The following is a 17,341-nucleotide window of genomic DNA, read 5'->3' as shown; positions in this document are numbered from 1 at the left end:
TAATGGATTTAACAAGCATTATTTCCCTAACTCCCAGAAATTGCTGCAGAACTGAAGTTTCTTGAGGTTAGATGCATAGAATATTTGTAGGTGGTGTAGATAACACAAAGCCTCCTGGCCAGTTTTCTTTGAAAGCAGTGTTTGTGAGTACAGTACAGGGGAAAGCTTTTTGTGTTTGTCACGCTAAGCAGAAAGTGCTTTTTAAAAACCCTTCTTACTTTTACCTTTAATCTTCACTCTGGAGCAGATGGTCTTCTGGTTGCTGCCTGCCTCTCATTCTTTCCAGCTACGGAAGGGAAGAAAGCTGGAGTCTCTGGTTCCGCTCTTCTTTTAATCTTTCTTGAATTAGACATAATAATAAAGTGAGATTATCTGCTTTGCACGTGTATGTGTGTCTGTGTGTGTGTGTGTGTGAGAGAGAGAGAGAGAGAGAGAACTCATAGAAAGTGAACTGTTCTCAACTGATTCAAATCTTTATATATATTTTTTCTTTCCACTTGGATTGGGAAGGAAATGGATATGAAAAGTATGGAGGGATGGAAAATGTAGGCCAAACTGATGTACAGTCATCCCTCTGAATTTGCAGCTTTGGAACTCGCGGTTTTAATTATTCACGATGTTGCCACCTCCCTCCCCCATGCTCCTTTCCCTCCCCTCTGTCCTTATCTCCTTCTTTTGCCACCCTGGCCTATCTTTCTCCTTGGGGCTTAGAGGGAGCCTTCCCCCAGTTCGGGAAGAGTGAGACAGGGTGCAGGGGCTGTCAGGGCCTGTAATCCGCGCCTTGCCAGCCAGCCACCATAACAATTCTCCTTTCCGCTGGGCTCACACCCCACCCCTCTTCGCCATGACCACTGGGTCCCCACTTGCTAACTGCCCCGTAACCCTCAAGCTGGATCAGCTGAGCCATCTCCTAGATAATGAGGCATTGAGAGGGAGCAGAGGGTCCTTTCAATTGCCTCCCCTCTCTCTGCCCTATCATTCTGGAGCTGGCTCACTCGAGCCATCTCCAAGTCAATTGGGCAGAGAGAGGGACCAGAGGGTCCTCTCAGTTGCTTCCCCTCTCTACCCCATTGCCTAGGAGACGGCTCAGCTGATCCAGCTCCATGGTGGCGGGGCAGAGAGAAGGAGCAAGCAGGGACCTATTGGCCGTGGCAGAGAAGGTGGAGTGTGCACCCGGCGGGAAGGGGAATCGCCATGGCAGCTGGCCGGCGAGGTGCAGATTACAAGCTTTAGCAGCCCCCACACCCTGGCTCACTCCACCCAGATTGAGGGAAGGTCCCCTCCAAGCTCCGGAGGCAAAGGTAGACCGGGGGCGGCTAAAGAAGTAGGTAAGGAGTGCATATTGCATGGCAATGATTACTTATAGTACAACAATTTAATGAGCATTATCTTATTAAATGCTTTTGGAGTACAAGAGTAACTAATAACAGAAAGTGAACTAAGAAGAAATAAAGCAATGATTGAGTCATCTTTAACATGATTCAGCTGTTAAAATACGTCTAATATGCTGTTTCTTCCATTGCTCTTAATACTTTTTCTGATCACCAGTGCTGTGATCTGTATATTCCAGAATTCTGGGAACACAGTGAAAGTCCTCGTAACCTTTTCAGTTAATCAGAAGCTTCTCCAGTTAATCTTTACTTCTCTAGCCCTCTGTTTTCCTTATTCTCCTTCTTTCTGTCCTTCTGTTCAGAGGCACCTAATGTTCTTTCTATGTGTGTTTGCATGTGCCTTCAGATTGCCTGTTGATTTAGGCTTAGGGTGACTCCATGAATTTCATAGGGTCTTCTTAAGCAAGGAATACTGAGAGGTGGTTTTGCCAGTTCCTTTCTCTGACATATAGCACCTGGTATTCATTGGCAGTCTCCCATATAAGTACTATTGAAGGCTGATCCTGCTTAGCTTCCAAGATCAGACCGGATCCAGCACCTTTAAAATATATGACAGGCCTTGAATTGGGCATGCAGCCTGTATTGAAAACCTAACATCTAGTTCTTCCCCTTCACATCAACCACATTCAAAGGTATCTGTGCATTCAAAGGTATCTGTGACAAATTATTGTGTGGAGAGAGAGCTCTCTCTGCAGACAGGTCAATGAAGGATACCTGGTGCCTGGAGTAAAGCATGTTTGCCCTTTGGCTCCTCTCTTCATAACTTCCTTTTCAGATTCCTGTCCTGGGTTCTGTGGCTTGTTCACTCTGAGGTATGACAGAATGTCAGGGACTGGCTTTTTATGACATAGCCAGGTATCCATTAAATGTAGGACTGAGATGTCAACTCATTTTCTGTCAGATGAGCTACTATTTGATTATCAGCTGATGATACTATTCAGTTGTTCCTTCATCCTGAGTGTGCATTGCTGTGGGGTTTTGAAAATTATTTTTATTTCTTTCTTTCTTTAGTTAGTTAGTCTGACATCCATGGGGCTGTAGCAGGCTTTCTGCCAATAAAAGGGTTGCATGACAAAAAGGACCATATGTCCTGCTAGAAGTTGGTTGCTGCTCCTAATGAACAAATACTTTACTTAGCAGTGTTGGGCACATCTGAGCCCTGGCAATATAAAAGGAAACATAGAAGGAAACAGAAGGAGGAGGTTAGAGACACTTCTCACCATCTGCCTCTTCATAAAACTGTACTGCTGTTCAGTTAATGACAGCCTTGACACTACTCTGCTACATAAAATTTCAAGGCTCCTGCTTAGAAATGTATATATTATTACCTTATGATGCTAAGTATGTCTTTGTGTTAGGATTGAAATGGGACTCAGTGCTGGGGTGTCGCCTAGTGTGGGGAGGCAGGGCTTCTGGGGACAGGGCCAAAAGATCACTCACCCCATCTCACTGCTGCAGCAAGGTAGAATGGCACTGCAGCAGCTGCCCTGGCCTTCCAAGTACTGTGTGGCCATTGCTGTGCAGGACCCAGAAGGCAGCCAACTTCTCCCAGCCTTCCAAGTCCCACATGGCCATTGCCGTGTGGGATTCAGAAGGCAGCTGCACGCTCTCACTGGGGTGTCACACAGTGTGGTTTTCAACACCCCCCCCGCCAAGTGACACCACTGGTGGGAATTGTGCAGCTCTCCAACTGTTGTCGGACTGCAGTTTACAGCAGTTCTGGTTAGAATAGCCAGTGATGAGGAGTACTGGCATCTGCAATCACTTTGGGGACTCTGCTTGATTCCCTCTCCTTTATTAGTACAGTGGTACCTTCTTTTACATGGGGGGGGGGGGGTGTTCCGCTCCTCCCCTCCCCCGCATAAAACAAATTCTGTGTATGCTTGAGCCTCATTAGAAGTAATGGGGTTCATGTTTGTGGGGGCGCAGCAACGCGCACATGCCATGCGCACGTGCACCATTACTCTTTCCAGCACACAGCACCACTTCTTTTGTCTCTGCTTTCAGCGTATAATGACACGGGCACAATGTACATGTAACACTGCCAAATTTGTACATAATAAAGAGACTCAGTCTTGAGGCATGATCTTCCCTCCATTACCTACCTAGACTGAAATTGGAGCAGAGAGGGGTTTAATTTGTAGTTTATGTGACTCTTGGTGGGAGGAATTGCCCTAGGAGATAGGTGCCTGAAGATATATCTTCTTCCAAGGACAATTCTCCCTTGTCATTGGCTCCTAGAGAGATGACAGACAACTGACCTGCTTACAGTGGAAGATTTGCCACACAGCATTGATCTCTACTGCCAGGGTCACAGTCTTAATGTGAGCTCGGTGCATATTTGCAACCCTAGGCTTTTTTGTATTCTCCTAATAACCATACAACAGTTGTACTTTGGATGGTGTATCTTTTGAGAGTCCCGGATCACCTCTATATCATGATGAGGTGGCATTGTAGGACTTTGTGATTAAATCCACAGCAGAGTTCATCATAGGCATGCCCATCATTCACTATTTCTGATCCTGCACCCAGTGCAGAATGAAGACATATTTGGTCTTTCTATCTTTGGAGATCTTATTAATCAAAAAAGAAAAATAGGACCTTTTGGTAGAGTGAGAGAGGGATCATGGTGTAGTAGAGTGTTGTTGATGAAAGCAGTTTATAACAATTTTTTTAAAAAACATAGTTAAAAGTTACAAAACACAAAAGTTAAAAAGCTATTAAAGAATAAAAAATCAAAATCGGATTAAAACATACACCATTAAAACACAGATTCATGCACCAGTACGATATTTAGGACTCCAATAGAGTATTGTACTAGGACTGTGGGAGATCTGGGTTTGAATCCCCATTCAGCAAGTCACCTTCGTTCAGCATCAGGGGAGGGCAATGGCATAAATTTTTTCAAGAAAACCCTGTAGTAGGTTCATTTAGCCTTAGGGTCACCACAAGCTGGAAATGACTTGAAGGCACACAACAACAACAAAAACAATTGGTAGAGCAAACAGATATCCTGAGTCATCCTTATGTGTCATTGTATCTGAATATACTTCCTTGCCAGCTGGTGGGGGAGGAGATGCATTATGGCTGAATGCTTAAACTCATGTACAAGACAGGGATCACAGAAGAACAAAACTTGGGCGGAACTGCAAATGAAAATGCCTGTCAGTACTGCATTATTCTAAAAATATCATTGTTTCCTGTGATGATATAGTACTGTGATGAATCCTCTAAACTTCAACAGAGGGAAGAGGCATACTAACTATTATATTTATATCCCACTTTTCATCCAAAGACCTTAAGCTGGTGTACTGAGGTACAAATGTTAAATTTCTGTAAAGTTTGTAGCCATGGCTAAAACCTAATTCTTTCCTGGGAGATGGGGATCAGAAGTTTTTAGGAAAATTGAAATGTGCAATATTAGGATCTTTTACAGACTGGAATTAACTTGTTATTTTAGGAACATAAATCACATTCTGTATAATTTGGCTTGTCATGTTCTGTTCAGTATGTTAAAAGTAAACTTCATTCATAAAATAATTAGAAATCATATCTAGTTCTTACATTTTTTTAAATTTGGTTATAAATTGAAATACAGGGTCTTGGACTGTAAGGAATACCTGAACTATAAGGAATCTCTTTGATTTTGCCAGGTTATGAACAGCAGAGGGGAGGATAAAAAAAATGGAAGAAACCATCAACATTCGTAAAGCCACATTAGTAAAGAAAATTATTTTGCCTCCTTTAGAACCGCATACAGTACTGCCAAGCAGATATAAAACACTCTCATAAAAAGAACTAAGGAAACCAAGACTAATAATTGCAATGAAATAATGTGCATAGTCTCGGATAAATGTCTCTCTGCTACATAATTTTTATAAAGAGTGTGGGGACAAATAGTATGTCTTTAAAATATTTTGTAATGTTGAAAAAAATCCATAATCCATTTTGGATTATTTTAATTTTTATAAAGAATGAAGCTGTGGAGAGGAATACCATTTTTTCCAGATTTTTAAATAGGCCTTCACATCTCTATAGATAAGAAATACTAACTATAATATTTTCTCTTTTGTTCCTGTTTAAGTAACACACCAAAATAAAATCAGTCTAAAAAATAAATAGGCATAGTCTTACTGGATCAGCTTTGCTTATTAAAATAGATTTTCATTGGCATACATGTTGCAAACCGCTTAGAGACTGCTCAGTGCGGTATGAAGTGGTATATAAGTGAAGCTGCTATTGCTAGTGCATTGGCTCATCAATTGAAGTGTTAGTGGATTACTCTACCATGTTAAAGGGGTGTGTGTCAAAGTTTGGCTTGTGGCTTCATGCAGCCTCCAAGCCTTTTTTGCATAGCCTCTCTGTGCCCCCACTATTCCTCACATTGTTTTAATATTGTATCCCGGTTTGCCACTCAAATTACACTATCATCAGTTCAAAAAGGAACCAACCGCACTGTACTCAAAAGGGAAAGGGAACTTTTAGTTTCTTGCATGTTTGTATAATAATTTATTCCTCAATTTTTGTAAAGGATATATATATATATATATATATTTTTATTTAAGTACAGTTAATGTATATGTACATATGAATTCAATAGTAATTAATGAAGTGTGGAGTGTGGAGAATTCATTCGTTCACAATGAATTGTGTGTTAATATTGAAATGAATATTTCTAAATACTGGTTTGGGATATATGCCTGTCCAAGGTTAAAGATCTGCTGGAGGGACCCTCCTCTGTGTCCCGTCTGTCAGGGTAATATATTGTGGCTGGACATAGGAGAAGGCCTCCTCATTTGTGGCACCCCAGTTATGGATTATTATCCCCTTGGAGGCCCGATCAGCAACAACATTGCTATAATTCAATCAACAAGTGAAAACATGTTGTTGTTTTTTTGCTCAAGCTTTAGGGGCTTAATTGATTTTACACAAACCCTTACATTTCCATGGTTTTAAACTGTTTAAAATTGTTTTAACTGTTTTAATCTGTCTTGTTTAAAGTGTTTAGCATGTTTTTAGCCTTTAAAAGCCCTTTTTCTTATTTAAACTTTTAATTTGTCAGATTGTTTTTTATTGCATGGCACCCTGAGATCTCTAAATAATGATTGGAAGGTCCATATTTTAATAAATAATAAAGTGAAATTAAAAATAAATGATCTCACATGAGTGGAAGGAGATTTTATTTGTGCGTAAAGCGGTGTGTGATTTTATCTGGTAATAATGAAATTTGAATGCATAAAATGAAAATGGAAAAGTCATCCCCTTTTTATCTACTTTAGGTACTTTTTTCTCATTTAAAAAGTTCATTGAGTTCTGCCCTTTCCCTATAAACTGCAATCCTTGGAGGATGTAGCAAGGAGGAAGCCTGCCCAACCTCCCAAGGAAGGGAGTTCCAAACTGTTGGAGCACCCATGAAGAAGGCTCTGTTCTGTGATCCCCCCAAATGTGCCTGTGAATGTGGTGGGTTCAAGGGAAGCACCACCCTCAGAGTTTTGAGTTTTGGCAGGCTCACATGGGAAGATATAATCTTTCAGATAGCCTAGACATGAGATGCATAGAGTTTTGTAGATCGTAACCAATGCTTTGAATTGCCCCTGGAAACAGACTGGTAGCCAGTGGAGTTGTTGTAACAAAGGACTTATATGCTTACTGTAATCAGTTCCCATTCACAATCATATTGCAGCTCTATGACAGCGTCAAAATCAAAGCAGAACCAAGCAGTTTTATCTGCAAAGTGCTTAATAAATTATTCACAGCAGACTGTTGAGTGGTCTAGATTCTGTTCTTGTAGCCCAAGGTGTAGGAGACCCCCTAACCACTTGAAACAGTTCTGCTAGATGATTCCTTACAGGTACAGTGATGGCAGAAAAGAAAGGGTTTTGTTTTGTTTTCTTTCATTTTGTTTCATCTTGCTGCCTCTACTGCCGTGAAGTATACAGTACCTTCAAATAAGCTCTAGTTCATGTTCAATCAAACTCACTCCAGGTTTTCCACCAATGTCTTTTGTCTCCATCTCACTCTGCCAGCTGTCTAGTAAACCTATGGGTTAGCCTAGCTCAACCTCCTGAGAGATTGTAGCAATAGGTTATGGAGTTGTAGGACATTTTGTTGTCTGTGTTTACGGCAAAAGTACATTTTCAGGTTTGGGCTGGGATGCTAGTTATACAGTTGTCCCTCCAGATTCACAGCTTTGGAACTTGTGATTTTGATCATTCACAAGGTTGCTGCCACATGCATTCCCCCTTCTCCCTCCTGCATGCTCCTTTCCATCCCCTCCCTTTCTTCCTTACCTCCTTCTTTCCTCCCCCATAGGCCTAGCTTTGCCTTGGGCCTGGGAGGGGGCCTTCCCTCAGTCTGATGGGAGTGAGAAAGAGTAAGGAGGCTGCCAAGGCCTGTAATCGGTGCCAGCCACCATGGAGTTTCGCCTTCCCGGTGGCATTTGGGGCCTGGTGTACACATGCCCCCCCTCCAGTGCAACCAATGGGTACCTGTTGCTTCTCATCTCATCCTTCTGATTGGCTCATCTGAACTGGCTACAAGGCAACAGGGGTGAAATGGGAAGCAAGCGGGTAGGCACCCCTGCTTCTCATCTCGTCCTTGTCATCCTGTGATTGGCTCAGCAGAGCCAGCTACAGGGCAATGGGGCAAGATGAGAATCAAGCAGGCAGGTGCCCCTGTTTCCCATCTCGTCCCTGTCACCCCTATGATTGGTTCTGCTGAGTCGCAATGGAGGTTGAGATGGAAAGGAAGAGGGCACCCATTAGCTGCAACGGAGGGGGTGAGCTGTGTGCATGCCAGGCCTTGTGCCACCAAGAGGGCGAATCTCCATGGCAGATGACCAGTATGGATTACAGGCCCCAGTGGGCCCTGAACCTTGCCTCACTCCCACCAGAGAAAGGGAAGCCCATCTCCCAGCCCCTGAGGCAAAACTAGGCCTGAGGGGGGGAGAGAAGGAGGTAAAGAAGGGAGGGACTTGAATATTTGTAAAATTTTGAATCCACAGGGGCGAGGAATGAATCCCGGGGAATCTGGAGAAACAACTCTATATAACTCCATCAATGTGCCTGGCACTTTAGAATTCAAGATGACAGGTACTTGCCCCAAGAAGCTTACAGTTCAGAAATCTACACAGGAGAAACAGAGGAAGGAAGTTGGAGTAAATAGAGAAGCACTATGCATGTGTTTGAACTGCATGTTTTTATGCTTCATTACAGGCTGAGTTATATTCTGGCACAGGAACTAGGGACCTGTGCCAAAGGCATAAAGAAAGATCATTGGCAAGCTAATTTTATCTAATGTAACTTGTTAAATCTGCAGAGCGGCTGTTTCTGCGTTACTTCATGCAACTTCTGTATACTACCCGAATCCCCCATTTGTGACACTGGAGCATAAAGAAATACTGCATTTTTGAACAGTTATATTCAGTCCTCTTCTCTGAATCCTTCAGCAGGTAAGCTGCTTCTTGGTGTTCTGATATTGTTTAGTTGGTTGCAGTGCTCTTGGCGAGGGGCTTTGTATTTGCACAGGGGCATCCAGCTCAATTGACAGTGCAGGCAGATGTCTGGGAAAGTAGAATCCTAGAGGGTCTGGGTTATTGAGGAAGATCCTTCAGGGACCAGAGTGCCCCACCTGCTCCCATACTATTTGCACATGACAATTTGAACAGTTGGCAGGCAGTTTCTGTTCACCTGAAAGCAGCCCTCTTCGATCAGATGAGACATTGGAGTGGCCTGAACATCTGTTTCCTTTGGAACAGGAGAAGGGGCTACAGTCCAGAGAAACATGTATCTTCCTTCCTACACCCAAGACAGAAACAACAGCAAAATGCATGATGTCTTAAAGGCAGCAAAATAACATGCATAAGCCTGTATTAGAAGTGAGAACTAAGATGGCAGCATGGTTTTCATAAATGTCTCAATAGTGTTACAGCTGCACCTGAGTAAGCCAGGCAAATCTGCCTGATTTGTGAACTGTCATGCTGAACACCGCTTACAGTCTCATCAGGATTTGATAAGCCTGCTGCATTGACTGTTTCCCTGGGACTGCACAAGAAGCTAGCTGGCTCCCACCATTGGATGATGGGTCATGAACTGAGCAGACCTGCCTTAGGGGCCCAAGATATCTTTCTCAGACTAGGCTGGGTAAACATTTACTGCTGATACAATAGAGCAGAGGCAATATTTCTCAGAGAAGAGTTTTTGAGAATCTGTGAAGATTTTCTTTTTCACTCCCAACACAAAAGTAATGCCATTTTACAGAATATTTTCCACCGCACCATCCACTCCAGAATATGAGGTCAGGGTGTTGTGAAAGTTTCAGCAACTGTGAAAAAAGCATTAGCATTAATGTGACTGCCACTGATCATGGATAGCACCACTTCCTTAAAACTCATGGAATTTTTTTCCCACAAGAGAAAGGCAAAATGGATTCTATATTTTGCTACCAGAATTTCAGTAGACTATTTTGGTCCATTCTAGCATGAATGCCTTGAACAGTGGAGCAGAACTAATTTTTAAAATGATGATGAATATTTTATAATCTAAGGAACAACACAGAGATTCTTTGTTGCCCGAAGGACTATAGACCAAACTGCATATTTCCCACAGGTTTTCTACAAATAGATAACTACCCTGAAGGGGGGATGAATTTAGTTGTTAAGACTAATAAAATTTGGTTTTTCATATTCAGTGGAACACTTGAAACTTCACAGCTATATCTATGTTATCTGACGCTCACATGCCCCTTGTAGAAAGAAAGCAGTGGGTTCCTCAGCTCGTCAGGGCTGGGAATGAATTTTGTTGCTGGATGAGTCAAGGCAGTAGAAACCAGTCTGGATAGCTCTATTGAGACAGAAATGCTTTCAGTAATCCAAGACTGCTTTCTGTCTCATTTCCATGGCATTCTAATGTGTCATCCTGTGCTTAGCAAGCAAATAAATATTTTCAGAGGCTTGCAACTGATCCTTTCAGATAGCATCAATACTCTTTTGTTTAGCAAAAGTTGACCACTTATTAATTTTTTGTGTTGCATAAAAGGTCAATACTGTAATGTCAGATCTCCAGAATACCGGATCTTAAGATTTGAGAGAGAATGTCTTTGCAGTCTAGTAGGATTGGGGAGAGGCCCCATAACACTTTATTGTGCCAGGGTGGATCCTTAAGGCTACATATGGGTGGATCTAATAAAAAGAGTCAGACAACAACAACAATAAAAATCACTTTAACCAATTTTGGTTCTGTTTCCCCACTCTTTTGTTTTCTTTTTGCTTCTGGAAGCTGAAATAAGAAGAGTAAAGCTCTGAGATTGCTAGTCAGATCCTGAGAAATGGCACAGAACAACCATTTCTAATTTCATGAGCTTTGTATTTACTGCATTTATATGGACAAGTACAAAAATCTCATAGAACCAGATAGTGTGCGTGTGTGTGTGTGTGTGTGTGAAGAGAGAGAGAGAGAGTTTCCCAAAGTACAGTACGTTTCAATCTACCAAAATACATTTAAAAATAAAAAAATATCTGTATCATTGTCTTTGCTTTATGGATGCCTAAGATGAAAAGGAGCCAGTGTGGTATAATATGCACGGTACAGAGCGCCAAAAAAGAGGCGCCAGGGAGGCGCCTCTCCTTGCTCCACAGCAGCACCGCAAGAACCAAATTGTGCAACACTGCTTCGCAGCAAGAAAGGAGCATGCAGAAGTGGCTCCATTTTGCGCTGCACCAAAGCACCAATGATGGTGCGATGATGTGCCAGCGGCACAGCCCAGTTTGGCTGCTGTGCTGCTGGCACGTCATCACTGCACGCACCATCTGGATGGTGCCATGAAGCTACAGCATGCTCATGACTTGCTAGGGTTGCAGGGCGTGTGCCCGCCCTGCCCCCGAGCAACCCTAGCACGTCATGGGTGTGCCACAAAGGGCCCGTCTGTACCAGGCCATAGTTTGAATGTTGGATTACAACTCTGGAGACCAGGGTTAAAATCCCTACTCAGCCATGGAAACTGACTGGGTGACCTTAGGAAAGTCATAGCTTCTCAGCCTCAGGAAGGCAAAGACAGACTCCCTCTGAACAAATCTTGCCAAGAAAATCCTGTGATCACCTTAGAGTAAAGTCAGAAATGACTTGAAGGTACAAAACAAAACCAACAAGATGAAAAGACTAGATTGCCACATCACCATTCAGGTTTAGGTCTCCTCTCCTTGGAATTCTTCGAAAAAAGCTGGAGTCAGTGATGTGAATGCGCTTGGAACAAGTTCAAGTCATGCAGCGTATTATCCTAAGTCTATTCAGTTCTATTCACAGAGTTATTCACACAACCGACAATGCAGATCTTTTAAAAAACTCAGGAAAAAGTTGATATCGGTTATCCTGGATTAAGTGTTTTTCTTAAGCCCCCCTCCAACTTAATCAGGTATATTCAGGAAACATGTGAACAATGGAGATTCAACCCAGATTCATCCTGGATCATTTTCACAGTGTGAATAACCCCCTGATGTTTCAGGGTATTTAGGCCCTACCCTCAGATAAATTACCTGATAGGAAAAGATCAGGAGTGCTAATATGAAACTTAGGCAGGGTCCTAAATAACTGGCAGAGCCTATAGCCACAGGACAGATTCTCCTTTCCCCCATTAGATGGTCAGGGGAATAGGGGGACAAGGTTGGGTGCTAGGATAAAATGTGTGACCCCTGCTTTTGCACTGTATACAGGATAATGCCCAAATGAAGCTCTGTGTGGCCAAGAATAGAAGCATGTGTCATATACATGTGTACAAAATAGTCTGCCTTTAAACTACAAACAAGTGGAAAGAGTAGCAATTTGTTCCCCTTTGCCTCTTCACTTTCTTTTAAAGAGAACAATACCATTTTAAAAAGAATGTGAGATGGTTGCCATTTTGGCTTATAGCTCCCCGAATCCCCTATGATGTGGGCACTGCCCACATTGAGCTGGGAGATTCTAGGAATTGCCCAACTAAAAAGTAACTTTCCCCCCAAGGTCTGTATTTCACACCTATTTCTGCCAAAATGGATGCAGTCCACATGTTTGTCGTAGGGCACATCTACAGTCTCCCCCATGAGGAAGCACCCAGTGAAAGACGTTTGGTGTGAGAGAATAACAACTTTGCTTCCTCACTGCCTGCTATCGCCATAATAATACATGCTATTTTATTTCTCCTGTGCCACATTGCAGCACAGCTGGTTGCCTAGGCAACATGGCGGCTTCCTTATCCTATGGTACTGTGCTGCAGACTGGGGGACTTTTCTTTCTTCCATCCGGGAGTAGGGGAATGAATTGGTTTGCTTGCAGAGCCACTTTTTTTTCAATCTGGTTTCGTTTTGCCCCACTCTCTGACTGGGTTAATATGAAGCATGCACATAGAAGGGACAGAACCCTCCCCTGCGGGGTGTGTTTTTTTAGATGTGCAGATGATCTCAAATTTCATACTCTCTGCCAGCACTGTGCTACTAGAAAACATCTACTATTATCTTTTCAAAGAGAGAAGCATTGTATAAGTTGCTTTGGGGGTCTTGTGATGGGAAAGGTAGTTGATTTGAATATACAGTAAATAAAATATAATCAAATAGGACCAAGATAGCACATTAAAAAAATAATTATTGCATTTCAGTGATGAAGGCCTTATAATTATCATCATCATCATCATTTATTTATGGTCATAGACCCAAATATAAACCAAGATATAAAATACTATATATATATATATATATATATATATATATATATATACATACACACACACACACACACACACACACACACAATGCCACTAAAATTCATAAAACCTACATATATGTACATACATCAAATTTATTATCAATAGGTTAAAATTAATTCCCAGAGATTAGAACTAAGTGTCATTAAAATTAATTAAATAATTTTAAAAAATTGATGAGAGTCTTATAACAACTGAAACCTGTCTGCTTGTCATTACACATTTTTAAAGATGAAATAATTTCATTGCCTCTTAGTTGCAATGCAACAGGCTCAAGTGGTTAAGATGCTGACTCAGTTGATTGCAAGCTCGGCAGGTTGGCAGTTCGAGGCCTGGGTGCCGCATGAAGAGGTGAGCTCCCATCATTAGTCCCAGCTTCTGCCAACCTAGCAGTTCAAAAGCATGCAAATGCAAGTAGATAAATAGGTACCACTCTGGTGGGAAGGTAAACAGCGTTCTGTGCAATCATGCTGACCACATGATCCCAGAGTAGTCTCTGACAATGCTGGCTCTTTGGCTTAGTAACGGAGATGATCACCGCCTATGGTTGAACATGACTTGACAACTTTGTCAACAGGGAATACCTTTAGTTTTTACCTTAGTTGCACCTTAGCCAGCCAGTAGAGGGAGGCATGTTCAACAAGGAAAAGCTTTAGTCCATTGTTGTTAATGGTTAGATGATTCTTCATTGAAAACAAAATAGGAAAGATTGTTTCCTGAAAGAAAAAGAACAAAGTACACTGAGAAAGAAATGTCATTTTCAAAGTTGTGTTCATGCATGGAAGATTATATCCTCGTGGCTTTCAGAATAGTGCGGACTGCTAGAAACAACATAACAGAAGGCTCAGGACCAAACCAGACATTACATTGGTCTTGAGCCTTTTGTTGTTGTTGTTGTTGTAATGTTTTCAAGAACTTTTACTACCATGATTTTAAAGTTTAATAGCATGGTTAAGAATTATGTCTAGTTTGTTTAAAAAAATAGTAGTAGGTATGAGGGCTCACAGTTTTCATCGGGATCACATTATGCAGGGAAGTAGGGTTAACTCTCCTTACAGCAACTTTAACCAGCCTCCCTGATATTCAGCACTTGTCCTTAGTAAAGGGATTTTTTCTTTTTCTAATGCCAACTGCATTGCGGTTGTAGTGCAATTTCCATGGCTAGAGACATTAAACTTGTTCCCCTCCCATCTACTATTATCTTTTAAAAGCATGTAGTATCTAACCATGGTGTCCAAAGGTAAATGCTAAAACCCTCATCAGCACAATAGCTTTATTGGGCCATCACAAAGTTCACAAATCACTGCCAAAGACATTCAGCGAAATGGAAAATAAAGCAAAGGGGTGAGGGGAGGAAAGGTTGCTGGTGATGAAGCTGTGGAATCTGTACCTCTGCAGTCTTAGAGTGCAATCCTGGCTGGTGAAGATGACAAAGGGGCAGCTCAGTGGACACTAGTCCAGCTGAAGCTGTGATAAATCCAAATCCTCAGCCCATGATGTTGGAAATGGTTTAGGACTACACTCATGCTGCCTGTGGGTGTGTCCCTGGGCTGGAGGAGGTTTGGATCTGACTAACTTGGCTTGTTCCTCGCACCATCCCTTCCCCACCTTTTTGGTTCATTGGCAATAGACCCCTGTCATCAGATCTCTTCTGTCAGTCAGGAGAAAATAAGTCTTCTGTTGACAGAATAGGCTTGTGCCTATTCCTGACTGACAGCAGCTGGCACATATTTGAGTTTGGAATATACTGGATGAGTAGTAAAGAATCCCAAAGTTTGCTCAGTATTTTGCAACCTTCAAGTTGACTCAGTAAATGGCATTAAGTGCTGACATGAATTTCTGCTGCTAAAGTGATGTGGAATCACCCTCAAAGGATAAAGTAACACTAGCTGAGACTGGTTTTTGTTTCAATAATTTAATAAAACAATGGGCATCATTTGCACATGATAGGTGTGCAGCATGGCCAGAAATGCCAGTTACACTGTGCCAGGTACATTGTAGGATTGTCCATGGATATGTGTACAGGAGCTACATGAGTAAGGAAAGCCAAAGCCTTTAATGTTGAATAATTAAAAGTTTTGGCATAGCTTTGCATCCAAATTAGTATGGAATGACACTACCTGGCTGCTGGGTTTTATCCAGTTAATGAAACATATTTTCAGATGTTTTTATGGCATTCTTGTCCTAAGCAGGCACTCTGGGCAATTAACAGTAAACATTATGAAAACAGAGCTAAACATATCTTGCATAACAAATCAAATTAGCAACAATAAAATATTCAAGATATTAGGAACCAGAATATACCAAATAGGTGAAATAGGTCCAGGATTAAAATTATACAGGCATTCCTCAGTTAATGAGACCTCTGATAAAGAAGCTTGTTTTAAAAAGACTTTTTATGCGTTCTCGGCCTTGGCCAATTTTTCTTCTTGTCTTCTGACAATTTAGCAGAATTGACATTGGTGAAGTAGGGCTGGAGAAATAGATTTTTTTCCTATTGATTTATAGCAGTAAAGTTTGAGGTAATAGACAGTGGAATTCTACTTGACCACTTCTGTTGTAGACATGTGTCTTTGCCTGCTACAGGCAAGGTAAATAGTAGCTCAAAAATCCCTTACTGTCCATGCAAGAACAACAAAAGAGAAGGGAAAGCAGATAAAACTACCCCAGCATGTTTAAAAACAAAGAAACGAACATGGATCTACCAGTTTGGCTGCCAAAATGGAAATCACAAGAAAAGTAGAGGGAGGTGAAAATAAAAACCAGCAGCCCTGGATGTATTTTAGAAGAAGCTTTCAAGAGCTATCAAGAAAGTTCACAATGGTCCAAAACACACTGCAAAAATAATCCAGTTTGAGACCACTCTAACTGCCCTGACTCAGTGCTAGGGAATTCTGGGAACTGAAGTTAATTGTAAGACACTTAGCTTTCTCTGTCAGAGGGCTCTGTTGCCACAATAAACTACAATTCCCAGGATTCCCTAGGACTGAGCCAGGGCAGTTAAAGTCTCAAACTGGATTATTTCTGCAGTGTTTTTTGAACCTATGCTTTCTTTTTTGTGGTTCAGGAATCTCTCCCTGTTCTTTCCATTTTATTTCAACTTTTCTATTAAAGATGTAACATATAGGAGCTTATATCACTTTGGTTAACTGATGCCTATGTCTAGTTATTCTTCTTGGCCTTGTGCAAATTTGACCAAGGAAAATTAAAATGTAGGCTAAGGGACATGTCTGACATCATGTTTCAAGGTTTTAGTTTTCTTCACAGGTCTTCATGGGAATGAACTAAAATTTTAGAAACACAATGAATGGAGAGCCCTATTTTGTATTTCTTTTAGAATCATCTATTATTCTCTTCCTGTTTGTTTCTCCCAGATCTAACCCTGAAGTAATAAGCAGTACCATACTCTTCTTCAACCCAAGCATGCCACTAGCTTCTATTCTGTTATCTGGAAGGTATCTTCACCCTTTAGATTGGGGTGCCCCTCTGGGGGCATGATAGGCATTTCCACCATATTTGGACAACACCTCAGGTGTCGAACAATTTTTTTTTACAGCAAACAAATTCTTGCCCCACAATGACCTGGGGAGGGGAGATCCTTTCCAACACATTTTGGACTCACCCTGAATGAATTTAGGCACAGGAAATGGCTTGTTGGAACCAGCAAGTGAACAAGAAGTGACTTCATATCACTTCCTCTCATTTAAAAAGAAAGCTTCTCCTGGACCTAAAATGGCCCAATAAGACCTCACTACATGGTGAAATGGGTCCCTTTTCCCCTAGAGGACATGTGGGGGCAAAAAAGTTGATTTGATTTGATTTTTTATGGGAGATGCAGGCCTCCAAAGTAACTTTGGGAGCTAACACAACTCCCTAGCCTTCCACAGTTGTCCACCCCTACTTTTGATCTCAGAACCTGCATCTCTATTCAGAAGCTCAATTGGACCTCTTCAGTATTGTAGAGTGGGCAAAGTGAGGTCCTTCAGATAATTCTCGATCCTGACCCTCAGTCCAACATCTGCATGACCTCTGTTAGAACTCACTTGGTGAAAAGGAACCTAATCTTTTGGAACCTTGGCAGTCATACTCGCTAAGTTTGGTTCAAGATGAAATTAATTTGCTCCCAACAGTTCTCAGTAAAGTCTGTTGCTGACCGTCCTTTAAATGCTCAAAACATGTCAGACATTTCACATCTGTTTTTCAAATGTAATCATGTTTGATTT

The 17,341-nt window shown here is 41.7% G+C and overlaps 1 protein-coding gene across 4 annotated transcripts in view; it reads left to right on the top strand.

Annotated features, from left to right (window-relative positions):
• LOC121930729 (proline-rich protein 5-like) overlaps positions 1–17,341 on the top strand; it is a 181,528-nt gene that overhangs the window by 27,002 nt on the left and 137,185 nt on the right. For 3 of the 4 annotated variants that reach the window (XM_042467475.1, XM_042467473.1, XM_042467472.1), the window contains exon 2: positions 8,709–8,841. The exons of the other annotated variant lie outside the window; for it this stretch is intronic. The gene's annotated coding sequence lies outside the window, so the exon portion shown is untranslated. The remainder of the gene's footprint in view (positions 1–8,708; positions 8,842–17,341) is intronic. 4 annotated transcript variants of the gene reach the window in all.

This window comes from Sceloporus undulatus, chromosome 5 (genome assembly GCF_019175285.1).
Source record: "Sceloporus undulatus isolate JIND9_A2432 ecotype Alabama chromosome 5, SceUnd_v1.1, whole genome shotgun sequence".
Taxonomy (NCBI): domain Eukaryota; kingdom Metazoa; phylum Chordata; class Lepidosauria; order Squamata; family Phrynosomatidae; genus Sceloporus; species Sceloporus undulatus.
This window is presented reverse-complemented; position numbering and strand designations above follow the sequence as displayed.